The following is a 14,153-nucleotide window of genomic DNA, read 5'->3' on the forward strand; positions in this document are numbered from 1 at the left end:
AGAAATATGTCGGCCGGGGGCATTAATGAGTCAATGAGTGAGGTATGACAGCGAAAATATTAAAATATCTTGCGTTCCTTCCCGCCGCCAAGAGAGAGTAAGAGAGAGAGGGGAGAGCTGGGGCGGCAAGGGTTACGCGCGGGGGAAGGGAAGCGCGACGATTTAAATGTGATTACGGGACGCGCGCGCGAGCGCGCGATTACGATTGATTTATTCTGCGGCGCGAAATGCGGTTACGGGCGCAATAAAGATTCTGATGGCAAGTCCGCATGCGACACGTCCTTCATCCTGACAGGATCGAAAGCCGTAAAAATCCTTGTCGGACGAAAGGGTAGCCAGATCTAGGTACGCATGCGTTTGACAGAGGAGATATATATTTCGATCATGGATTTTGGATAGCCGGCAAGGATTAGGGGTACACCCCGTTTCGCGTGTTTGTTGGAAACAATGGGTGACTCGGCTGATTGGCCGTTGCCGGCCGTGTACAAGGTATAATCTGAGCATAATAGAATTATGCGCGAATTATATGCGTATCGCGATCGATCGCGCGTAATTATATCTTATTGTAATTCCGAGCGTGCTGAGATCGCGACGAAATCGATGTCGCGGACGAAAATGTCGTAAAAGTCGCCGGCGATATAGTTGAATGTTTGCTTTTCTTTCACATTTAATCTTTTTTTTTTTGTGCGCTTTAGGGGGGAATGAGAAATTCGGCTAGAATGTAATTTTGTGCTCGCGCATGAGACTCGTCTAGAGATAATTTCTACCTCTGATAGCGTTCGCGGATATTTTGTGTCGATAAATTTTTCTGACAATTTGTGGTTAACAGATTTGCCTGACAATTGATGGTTCATTATATTCAATGGATTTTATTAATAGGTCATCTCGCTTATCGGTGAGAGTTCATTATCGACAATCGATGTTTTCGCTTTACACTCTTCGACTTTGCTCCCGAAAATGCCCACTTTTCCGATCGTACCGCTCCGCCGTCTCGGCTCCGCAATATTCTTTCTAAAAGGCGCGGAACTCCGGGTCGCGTCGAACTTGTTCCACCAGTCTACGATCGTCCGGGGATGCTCGTTGTAAATCCAACTGGCGGCGGTGCCTCAGTTCGAGGCGAGCTCTCGTAACTCGAGCGGCGGATTGAGCGGGCGCGAAGATGTAGAGACAGTAGATCTCGCGAGTAAAGAGCAGACGAGACGGCGAGCTGGCGGTGGGCGTAGCTCGCGATAATTTGCATGGAAATTTTTATCGGCCCGGCCGAAGAGGCAATATCCGGCAGACGCATTTCAGATCTCGCTTGGTGATAATAACAGCCGCAGAAACGGCGTCGTAATGCCCGCGTACCGGTGACACGAGTACCTAAGACCACCACGGCTTGTCTACACACACACACACACACACACACACGCGCGTCCGTTATATTTTCCACGTAGCATTACCGTACCGGTAATGCACGCCGGGGTGGTGCAACGTGACAGCATTGCCCACCCATATCGTGCTCGCGCGCCGCGTCGAGGAGGAAAAAAAATGGCACCGCGCCCCCTCGCGCTAGATTATATAGATTCTTTCTTTTGGACTCCCCGTTCTTTATCGCCGCCTTATGATAATATTATTATATCCCGCGACACGCGGTCTGCGCTGTACACTTTTTTTCCCGCCCTCCAGCCCTTCCCTCTCCGGCCAGCCACCCCCGGAGACGAAGCGTGTGCGCGACTGAGTTGTGTCGGGCGCGCGGGTGAGCTCGACCCTCGAATTCCCTGCCGGTCGAAACAAACAGTCTGTCAGTTGCGATTATCGCGCAGGATATGATCTTGTTATCTACAATTTCAAAGAGAGAGAGAGAGAGAGAGAGAGAGATCAGAGGAAAATTCCCGTTTCTTTTGTAGGCCGGAACCCGTACATTCCTCACACTCGAAACAAAATCACACCGTTTGCTGGAACTTTGGAAGAAAAAGAGTCTCAGTTTGCCGGCTGTCGTTTCTCTTCTCCTTTTTCTTTTCGAACCAAGAGAGAGAGAGAGAGATAGAGAGAGAGAGAGAGAGAGAGAGAGGGAGGGAGGGGAATTGTAAAGTTGACGGAGCCCACGGCACGAAAGAGAAAGGGAGAGGAATCGTAAGATTGACGGAGCCCACGGCACGAGAAGGAAAGAGAAAGGTCGGCACGTTGCGTCTCCGGCGCCGGAGAGCGTCGGTCGGCCGCCGGCGTTCCGGCGAACGAGATCGATGAACTCTCTCCTCGAGAGCAGGAGGATCGGCAGGATCGATACGCAACGCAACGCCCGGCCACGTACTCGCGACATAATACTCCGCGGCTGGCCGATCGACCGGAAAGCCGCGGAATGCCGGCCGAAGTGCCTCGCGTCTTACGAGAGAGAGAGCGACCCACCTAGGCGAAGGCCTACCCTCCTCACCCCCGGCCAAGAGTGCGTACTCGTGCACGGGTGGTGGAACACGCAGGCACCGTATTACTGTGACCGAGTATCCAGCAGACTGGCTGCTTCCGCGGAATTCCCGCTGAGTTTCTTTCTCCGCCCCGTCATAAAGGAGTATTTAAGAGACTTTTGCGGAAATAAAAAAAGAGAGAAAGAGAGGGAGCGGGCGGGCGGGCGGACGGGGGGGGAGAGGGGGTACACGCGTGTGTGCGTGCGTGCGCCCCGTGGCGGGCACCCCGCCGATATGCCTCGTCGTTTTCGACGAGGCCCATCGAAAACAATCGGCACAATAGCTCCTCGAGCCGTTCTTATTTATTATACTTGTACACAGAGCTGTGCGTAAAACGCGCCGGGATAAACGGTTTTAGAGTAGCGCGCGCGGTCTCTCTATGAGTAGAGACGCGCGAGAGCGCGTGTGCATTTTGCGCGCGGCCTCAAAAAAGCCTGCGTGAAAGAACGCTCGCGCGAGCGCGATTCTCCGCGAAGAAGGGCGACCCTCGAAGGACGCGGTGGTTGTTTTTCTTTTCTTTCCTTTCTCTCTCTCTCTCTCTCTCTCTCTCTCTCTCTCTCTCTCTCCCTCCCTCTCTCTCTCCCTCCCTCTCTTTACACTCGTGACCGATCAATTGGTAATTGGTGGCATTGGCCACGTCGGGCGGAGAAACGTGTCGCGTCTCTCGGGATGTGACTGTTGACAAATTAGTCGCGAGTTATTTAAATTAGTTAAATTAGTAACTTTCGCTCATCTCAGGCGATAGGAGAATTCGACGCACGAGCTTTCCGATGCATTTCCGCAGAGAATCGCGTGACTTTGTTCCTGATCCCTTTTCCATACTTTTGCTTATTTTGTAGCAAATCGAGAAGAAAAAAATATATATATATATCGTCTGCTCCTTTCCTCAGATTTTCCTCTTGTTACGGAGAAATTTTCTTCCACGTCTTTCCTTCGGTTTTATTCAGCCTTGTCAGCAAAAGGTGTCGTGGAAGAATTACCCGCTCCTGTTGCTGGGTTCTTGTCGCATTACCCGGCAACTCGAGCTTCAGTCTGCCTCTCTTTTGTTTATTCTGCTTATGACATATTGTATATATTAGTGTCGTTCATATAAAATTATACCACATATTTCCGTGCATCGCGCGGAGACTGAATTTGCACCGCGCGTCCAGCGACAAGTTAAATATTTGATACTCGAGCCATTGAAGTAATAGTTCGTTAAGCCGCTATTGACAATCTTCCCGCATGTTTAAAGAAATCAGTCGTGTGCACAAGGTACGTCGCAACGCGCGACGCTGTTCGTTGCGCTGTTTTTATCTCGCTTATTCCGAGATACGAGATACGCCGGCCGGCGCGCTACCGGCCGACCGACACGCTCGTGAAAACCACCGGCGTGTACATAGAAACTCCACCGCGTGTACACACGCATTTCTAATGCCTCTTATGCGGGTCTCATTGTGCAACGATCTCTCTTGTTATCCGCCGGAGAATCGTTACGAGCGGAGATCCGCCCGCCGGCGCGCCGCGGCCGCGGCCGCGTCGCGGCAACCCTCGTCGCGCGCATGAATGCGTACCTACCTGCCGCGCGCGGTCGATTGCATCACAAAACGTATTAATTTCTTGATTTTTGATCGCGCGTACGCGAACGGGCCATTGAGACGACGAGAGAAAGGGGGGAGGAAGGAGGTCGCGATCGGAGGAAGAGATCGGACGCGCACGCCGATTGTGCGACGTTTATTGTACGATTATTTCATTTTCATCCCTTTCTGCCGCTTCGCGCATGAATTGTGACGAGTGACGACTGAGTCGCGACTGTGTCTGACGCAGATTTGCGATAAAAAATTCATTCAGCAAATAAACAGGAGAACCTGCTTCGACCGATTTTGGATGAATTTTTGTATATTACTATATATTCTCTCCTCGTGGACACGATTATCCGCGTCTTCGTTTTTCATTTCACTCGCTCTGGTCCTAATTGATTCACGCAGGGAAGAACAGAGAAAGAGAGGGAAAAAGTAACCACGTTCATCATCGAGCCGGGGAAAATCGGGGAAGCGGGTCGCCGGTAAATTTACATTTATTATTTCGCAGCGCGTCAGCGCACTCGACATTTTCCCACGCGGTCAAAACGGCCCGCGTCCGAAAAAGTAGGAAACTTTTATCACTCTATCGCGCCGTGACATCGACTCTGAAATGAACGGTGCTAAATAATTTTGCGGCCAGCCGTACTACACATGGGGCGACGCGCCCGTGTGCGTGTGTGCGGCGCGGCGCGGCGCGGCGCGGTGCGGCGCGCCGGCCGCACGAGTGGCCGCGATCGCGATCGCGCTAGCCCGTTGTAATGGACGACGAGTCGGCGCGAGTAATCGGTCGGTGTATATCGCCAAAGTACTTATGGCAGCGCGCGTTTATGGCATATACGCTCGCCAGGCGCACACAACACCAGGCCTGGCAGCGGCCGGACATGAAATCCAGTCAAGCACCCTCGATCCACGTCACGTCTGCCACTGATTAACATTAACTTCGTCGAAAAAATTGTACCAAATGGCAGCCGCGCGCGCACGATTTCGGCGCTGGCCCTGGCTGGACGTCAACCCTCTCTTTCTGCACTTTTTGCTCCTCGCCGCGTCCGGCGGCTCCATCAAGAGCGTAACCCAGTTTCCGCTTTCGCCGCGAACGCCGCGCCGGATAAATATGACGATTCCGATGTATAGAATATATATATCGCGCGCGAGGCGAGACGAAGCGAACGAGAGTTCGCGGGCTTTCGAGCTCGGCGGACCCCGCAGGGGAGAGAGCGCGGGACAGGGAGAAACTTTAAGAGCGGACGCGGCTGAGACGGAGTGATGACTTTCTCATAAAGAAGAAACTCGAAGAGCCTGCGATGTGGAGGACGTCTGAAAAATTACAATCGCCGCTAGTGGTAACCCGTACGCGCGCCACTGTCACCCCCGAATATCGAAGGTCGCCCCTCAAAGGCGCGCAGGGGTGCAGTTAATTCTAAAGCGATTAGGCGCACGCGACGGGCCAAAGGTGTCGACCTGCGATTGACAACGACTCGAGGGTCATAGCGAAGCCTCCGCTCCGGAGGAGGAGATCGCGCGGGAGAGGCGCGCGCTCGCGAGAAAGGGGCCGAAAAATTAAATTAAATTGCCCGATCCGTGAATCGGCTGTACTTCGTCGCACGGCCGAGCATAATCCCGGATTAATATGTATACACGCTGCGCGAGCGACCCCCCGTTCGGAATCGACCGTTTGATTTTGTAGTGAGACGAATTGAAGGGTGGTCACTGTTTTACGACGTTGTCGATTTGAAAATTTCAAACTTTCTAGAATTTTAGAAAATGTTAATGTAATCCGCACTTTATTAGTGTGATTTGTAAAATTTTAAATTGCTCCAGACTAGCTGTCGGCGAAATTAAAGAAGAACTATGAGAACCGAGATACCAGCGAATTAAAAATTGTGTACCATCCAAGAGAGAGAGAGAGACAGAGAGAGAGAGAGAGAAATGTTAAAACTTGAGATAAAAAAATGAAAAGTTTTCAATTTGAAATATTAATTTGAAATATAGAATAAAAATTTAAAAATGTCAGATGCTTCGCGCTCCATCAAAGCTTACGGCAATTACAGTTAAGAATGTTTAATGTCACATCGAAATAAACGTGAGATCGAGCGTGTTAATAAAGAGTTGCAATTAACATCGAGGATAATGAAAAAAGTAGATGAACCAACTATACATGAATAATTTTCAAGACAGATTCCATTGGCGAGCAAGAAGAAGAACGCGCTGGGATTAATCGAGAGCATTGCGCCGCCAGTCGGAGATTGGAAAAATGTTCGATCCGGATCGAATCCGATCGCAACTGCTGCGCGAACGGAACGTGACCATCTCCGTAGTGCGGAATCGGGCCTCTCAAGGAGGTGACTGCGAATTATTCAAGCTTCCACCACCACCACCACCCCCGCTGTCGCCGCTGCCACCGCAGCCACCCTCGATTATAGAAGACAATTTTAATATCGTCGAATAATAGAGAGCACGCGGGGGAAGGATGGCGAGAGCGGGAAGGGTGCGTCCTGAAGACTCGTGCGGCATAAGGTCACGGTGGAGCCCGATAAAAGAGGAGTTTCAGGACTATCCCGGTCTCGTGGGCTACGTGGCTACGTGGTGGGCATGTGAAACGGTATTCAATATCTTTAGCACCGCACAGGGAGGCGGACAGAGAAGAAGCTGAGGATGAGGAAGAAGAGGAGGAGGAGGAGTATGATGGTGGTGGTGGTATGTTCATTGTCGCCGCAAAACTATTCCAGGCGACACCGAGATCACGTAGCCCGCGGAAAGGACAATAGATTGGACGCGTTGGGAGGGTCGTGTGTGTCTCGAGATCGACATGATATTACAGTAAATTTCGGGAAAAGAGATGGAGCTCGAAGATCAAGCGACTCCCGATTGGATTTCCAAAAGTATCCGCTTGACGACGTGATGCTACGAGCAACGCGAGGCGGCTTTTCGACAGGGCTAAAGATTCGAAGTGGAAATAAAGTGAGTAAAACAAGTGACACAAATAAAGAGAAGCACAAAACGAACGAAGTGCTGTAAATTAAAAAGAAAAAGAAAATAAGCGGAATAAAGTATAAAGTGAGAGGAAAAGAAAAATCGTGTACGCACGAAGAAACGTGCGTGGGAAAATCGCGCTCAGTCTTGCGATCGTGATCGCGTGGAATCTCGTTGGAATGAATATCCGCCAATGACGAGGACAACATCCAGACGCGTACCCTAACGTCGTGTTTTGTGCAGTTTTGTACACTGCAGCACTCGCGAGTGCTGACCGGCCGTGCAGCACCGGTCGAAAGCATCTCCTTTTTTCCTCCTTCTCTTTTCCACCATCCCCGAGACTCTCAAGGCGAATGAAGACACCCGATGGACATTGCTCAAGGGGAATAAGGTCAACATCGCATAATACATACGTGCGCACACCGCGGGCTCCCGAGGACTGTTGCAAGTACCGACGGTTGAAAGAGGCGTGGGAGGCATAGAAAGAAGCTGATGGAGTGGACGCTCCTTGTTATTGTAGCCATAATGGATGGGCAAACATAGCGACACACGGTGGAAGCCGCGCGCGCGCGCAGGTAAAACCGAGCCAGCACGTCCGCGTGTACATACATACCTGGCCGCACCGAGTCCGATTACTCGGCAAATATTGCGTATTATTTCGTCCCGATGTTTTATGGAACATTACTCAACTTGTCGTGGCGTGGAAAAATCAGTCCCGCCGTCGCTCGCTCGCCTGCGCTCGCCGCGCTCACGCTGCGGCGCAGGGTGGTGGTGGTGGTTGTTCGCGCGCGGTTACCGTCTACTTTGTCCACTTCTAACGCCGTGAATACGCGCGAATAATTAATCTGCTCCATAGTACCTACAGAGCGATGGCGCTATAGTTGGCAACTTCGTCGTCGGGACTCGAATCGCCATGCGTTTCGTTCCCTTCGCAGGTGCGAACACCTCTTCGGGATAGGTGCGCGTGACAGCAGTGACTGACTGTACGTCGGAAAAAAGTTGAGTGGAAAGAAACAACCGAGGATTATGCAAATTTTTTTCGTCGCAGTCGGCTAGTTATACTTGTGAGTGAGTCGGAGCCACGTCGAAAATCTGACGTGGAAAATTGAGCCGCAAGACTCGGTCGGTTCACTGCAAACCCGAGTGTGTTATTTTAACACGTATAAGCTGAAGTTTTCTTCACGCGTTTCTTGTCGTCTGATATCACGTCATTTGATGCATTTCGATATCACTTAACGCGTTTAAACGCGTTAAAACGCGTTAAACGTGATTTAAAACGACAAGATACGCGTAAAGAAAGCTTCAGCTTATACGCGTCAAAATAACACACTCGGGTTTGCAGTGTTGTAGAAGATTAAACTGGACGAAACTGGAGTTGTGCGTAACGACGCGGACGTCCTTTCAACCGGCGAAAGATTCGTCTGGACTGCATAATAATGATTTTACTTTCGATTAGAGAGAAAGAAAGTAAAGCGAATCCGACGGTTCGGTCGGGTTTTGCATAATCGTAAATCTGGCTCTGGGAGGAACATGAAGATTTTGCTGAAAGAATTCAGCAAAACTTACTCTGAGCATTTAATTTGCCGAGATCAAGTTCATTCGACTCAATTCTCTTCTATATATATTATATAGTATGACGCTATATTGATATATACAAACGAGTAGCGAGGGAAGAGGGGATAGATATGTTGGGAAGATAATTATCAGGAGCGAGTCGGAGGATCGCGATTACTGCTACCGTCCAACGTGACGTAGTTTCATTCAATTTGAAAATAAGAATACACACAGTCTAAGGAGGGAGGGAGAGAGAGAGAGAGAGAGAGAGAGAGAAAGAGAGAGAGAGAGAGAGAGAGAGAGAGCGCAGGAGAGGGTGCGAAGAGAGGAAACGGCTGGATGTCGACGGAGTTACTGGAGTCGACAGATTCCGCACCGGAGCTCGCGAGCGAACTTCGGCTTCTGGCGACTTGGTGCCAACAATTGCAGGGTACGCGCAAGCGTTGTATTCCGCTTACAATGCGAATGCGTATTTCAATGAGCGGGCGCCGATGGAATCCGCTTTGGAATGGGTCGGCGGCAGCGTCCGGGGTGGTTCGAGGCGGCGACGTTCGCGGTGCTGCCGCCGCCGTCGCCGTCGTCAACGTCGACGTCGACTGGTGCGAGGGAAAGGCGATCATTGAAATGGAAATGCCATTGACGCAAAGTGAAAGTAATTAATGGAATATGTCCGAGCGATAGAGTGAATTCGATGCCTGGCGCCATTGTCGCGCCGGAGCGAGATACACGTATATACCACGACGACGACGGCCGTCGGAGAGGGATGAAAGAGGGAGAGAGGGAAAGAGAGGAGAGGGTGGTCTGGCTGTTTCTAAAGGGTGCGAGGCGTGGGCGGACGTCGCAGGCATCGAGTCGCGGGAAGGAACGGTGAGAAGCGTGCGCGGTGGATAAATGGGAGCGAAATGGTGGAGGGGAAAGAGGAGAGAAAATTGGGAAAAGTCAAGTCGAATGCGGGGAAACGATACGAAGAGGGATAAAGAGCGTGGAAGGGGTGGATCGCTCTCGGCGGTTTGTTCGCCGGCGGGAAGGGTATGCCGTGCGAGCGAGAGTACACTTGTATTGGCGTCCCTTAAAAAAAAAATTCTAGATTCGATCCAGTTACTGTTATATAATTATCGTGGATTTATCTGGTCGCTACGCGGTATAATTTCCCGTATTATTTAATACAACTGAAACATATATAGAGTCCACAAGTAATTTCGTGTAAACACGATGTGAGAACACGACCGAAAGCGATAATAATGAGACGGTAGAAATGAGAAGACGAATTACTCAGCGGCGCGTGAATTCGTCTGCAAATTAATTCACGTTCTTAAAAAACATCGAAATTCAAGTACTGTACATAGATATAGTGTCTGTTCGACATCGCATGTATGTCTGAGTACAAACCCACGATTTTTATCGCGCGCAACGCGGAGAACGCGAGCGAGAAGAGTGGATAGTCTACGGGAAACGGTAAGGTTAGCTCGGTCGCGGAATGATTGTCGGCTAGGAAAAGAGGGAGAGAGAGAGAGAGAGAGAGAGAGAGAGAGAGAGAGAGAGAGAGAGAGAGAGACGGCGAATTTTCCTAGATTTAATTAATATTTCATTTGCATGCTATTTCTCGCTTTGAGCAGCTTCGTATTGCGTCGCGCAACCCGTGATCTTAGCGCCTGCCAACGAACTAACACCCCGAACACGCGAAGTGGGTACAGCCGCTACGTGATCTATCTACGTGCACCACGACATTTCATATCCACATGTACCCTCGTATACGCACACGATGCCTACATACTCACACATACGTACACACACTCACGGAGCCGGACGTTTATAACGGCGCCGAGAATGCGGGGCGGCGCGAGTCTCGTGAAACAGCGTGGTGCTCTCTGTATTTCAATTTAGCACGTCCATTGTTAGATACTAATATTATTCAGTTGGGAATTGTTTCGCGACGCCCCTCGGCTGGCAGACGAGGGGAAGGAAGAAAGGGGAAGGGAGTCTTGATTTGCACCGGCGCGACCCCGCCGTCGTTGCCCCCGGGGTCCATTACTCCGTTCGTCCTCCGTCGTCGGCTGCCGCCTTCCTTCTTCCTTCTCGCGTCGCCGAACGGAATGACGAGCCAATGAGATATCTCGATACGTGCATGAAACATTTCCCAGTTGGAATACATGGAAAGGTGATAATGCAACGCGACGTTCGTAACGACGTTCTCACGCGGAATATCGTTGTCGAAAATCCGCTCGATCGCAGCCACTCACTCACTTCTTCGCAGAATTTTTATTAAAATTGTCATCGGACAGTGGCCGATGAAAAATTGCTTGTTACATCAGAGAAGGCTAACGACATTAAGAAAAAAAAATAATACCGAGCGATTTATTCGAATCATTCTCATCACCGATACGAAATTTTATCGAAAGCCTGTTTGCCTTACCGTCTTTCATTTCTTCTCACATTTTTTATCGAATTATTTCATGATAAATTCATCACATCATTGCGTAACGCTGCAGCTGACGAAACATTGCTCGTTCTATTGGCTGATAAAACTGAAGGAGAGAAACACAAGTAATGTCGATCGACTTCTTTGGATCGTTCCGGCTCGCGGAGTGGATCGGGGAACATGTTAAAAACGCGGCGTTTTTTTACCAAGTGGCACCCGGCAAAAGGACACCCGATCTCCGTTACAGATGTCATCCTTCGCACACATTAAAATGAGACACACACATAGACAACAACACACAAATATGTCATACCTGTGTACGCAGGTTTGGTGGTACCGTCGTCGGGGACCTATCGTTCCATGGCGCGAGCAAACACGGCGCCATGTTTGCCGACGTTCGGCAACACTTTATTCTCTCTTCCGATCCAAAGAAGAGAAGAAGGCCCGAAAGAGATCTTTCTCTCCCTCTCCCTCTCGCCCGTCTCGATTGGCTTCCACGCACTCGTACGCATATTTACGCGGGCCCGACGTGTAACCGACGTACAAAAATACGCTCGTGGGTGCACGTGTGGTTAGGGTAGGCTAGGGCGGAGGGGGGAAGCCCTCGGTTCTCATCGGTGGAAGAAGACGAGGTGGAAATAGCGAGCGAGGGAGCAAATATTGATGGAAGTCGAAAAAATTTTAAAAGCCATCCGACTCGTTATTCGGTCAGCTATACCTTACGAGGACGAAAATTTTCGTCGCTTCGATAAGGGAAAAGAAAAAAAAAAGAAGAGAAAAGGAACAAGAAGAAGCAGTCGAGGACGTAAAAGTCTCCTCGTCGGGATTATGTAACGTCGCCGTGCTGTCTCGACGAGAATCGCACTACTCTCGACTAAATTTAAAATTACGTCTTAGGATACGCATAATGGCACTTAATGGCGTCACAGTCGTTCGATTGCGCTTGTCGAGATATTTCCTCTGTCTCGTCTTTCATCTCACAGATCTTTTCGAACTACGCTCATGCCTAATTGTTACAGTTCCAATAATTGTCACGAGGCGAATCACGCGATACATTCATATTGTCACGAGAGAGATAAAATGGAATAAAATGAAATAGTAATATATTGTTTATCGAGAAGCAAACGACTGAGGGCTAATCGCCTAAGACAGCTATTATCAATTGTCAACCGAGATCTCACTTGGAAAGATTGGCGGATCGAAGCAAAGAGCGAAGCGGAGGGACTTTAAATACCGAACTCGTCGACACGAACACGATTCGATGAACAATCTCATCATTTCGAGCTCACCTTCGCTCTTTCGGCAGAGCCTGAAATTACGCTTCCTATCTATACCGGCGCTCCCCTCTCGCAACAACCGGATCGGTTTCCAACTCTAACAACCCCTCGCTCCGCACGGTGGCTTAAAATTCCTCGCTGCAGACGCGAGATGCGAAGAAGGTAGGGGGTTGGTTGCACTATCCGACTGCGGATTAAGCTCGCTCGCCAAAGGTAAAAGAGTGAGGGAGAGGGAGAGTGGGAGGGGAGGGAGGGGGAGAGAGAAAGAGAGGGGCGGGGGAGAGGGAGGAGAGTGCTATTATGCTCCATTATGAATGGTAACCAGTAGCCAAAGGAGGAAACTCCGCGGGGTGTCGATATATTGCCACCCCTGGAAAACCGGGCGGCCATGCCTCGTAAATAATAACCGGGGATTATAATGCCCGTGTGCAGCGCGAACGCGCGCGCGCGCGCACGGGCACAAATTGCCGGGTATATAACGCCGGGCGCGTGTTCAGGCATCGACCTATCGGATATGCGCCTTGTAGAGGCCAGTCGATTATCGGTGTCCCATCGATACCGTGTACCTAAGCCTACCGACGTATACACCGCCGACGTAATTGCCGAAGTAGCCGTTATCACGTAGCTGTCCCCGCGACGAGGATTGACACGTCTCGCGGCCGAAATCGCGCGGCAAATACCGTTCGAGCGAGACTGATTGGTCGTCGATTGCTTTGGTGTCGTCAACTTTGGAGATATCGCTCGGAAGAGAGAAAAAGAGAAAGAGAGGAGTTTTGTAAAAAGTATAATTGTTAAAGTGATGATGAAACTTGGGTGATGATATTTAGCAATATTGTGCCCAAAGTCAAAGTCGAAATTTAATTTTCCACACGATTCGCACGATGGATATACGCGTCAAGAACAAATAAATGTATCATTTCTCAGATATTATTTCTCAAACAGTTGAGTGAAATTTTATATGCGAAAATATCTACTTTTCATTTTCTTGAATTGTGATATTCCCCGTAATTATGACTCGCGAGTCGCCGAGGAATTTGTCGCGTGCGATCCGTCTTTTCCCATTTCCGCTCTTATCTCTGCGCCGTTATTTTATTTTCATCGTGACATTACATTTCACGCGTGGCTCAAAATTGACGCGTGGAATCGCCTGAAGGCGAACAAGCGATGGCTTCCACGGGAGAAACGCGCGTGCACCTTGTGGGAAACCTGATGATGGCCGCCTTCTGCGACTGTATCCGTGCAAATTGAGCGGCAGAATTGACTGCTCGCATTGATCGGGATTAATTTATCGGAAGCGGACAGCGCGTTTCGAAATCGATCGAGCGTGAAACGATTTCGGGAATTCGACGGTATCGCGTATCTTGTTTCTTCACCTGCGAACGGCACCCGTCATCCGATACCTTTTCCTCTGCGGTTCGCTGTGAAATTTCCATTCAGCCGGAAGACCGTCTTTCGTGAAATCAGTCCTCGCTCTTTATCTCTTGCATCTGAAGAGACACGGCGGTCCGGTTCCGGTCTTTCTGTCATAACGAATTACGTTCCATCTGCGGACGCACTCGTGAAAAATCGCGATTGAGACCTCTACAGCGGTACAAATTGTGAAATTTATACGGAAAGTTGCTCGCAAGATCTTCCGTCTTCGTGCTTGCGCGTCATTTTTTCTCTCAGATTATCGATCATCATCAGTTAGTCGCGGATATAACTGCATTGACAGAATGTCGGTGAAAATTTAGCTGAAAGCACAACGAAAATTTAACAAAGCGAAAGACCCGAATAAGTTAGATCGGTAGGTTTCGTTGCGTGAAAAATTAATTTAACGGATTCGATGGCGTGCGCGCATACACATGTACACACACACACACACACACACACACATCTGCACACGAACGGCAAGAATGAACGTGTATGGAGTATCAATAGCTTATTT

The sequence above is a fragment of the Harpegnathos saltator genome, unplaced genomic scaffold (assembly GCF_003227715.2).
Source record: "Harpegnathos saltator strain DR-91 unplaced genomic scaffold, Hsal_v8.6 scaffold1, whole genome shotgun sequence".
Classification (NCBI taxonomy): Eukaryota; Metazoa; Arthropoda; class Insecta; order Hymenoptera; family Formicidae; genus Harpegnathos; species Harpegnathos saltator.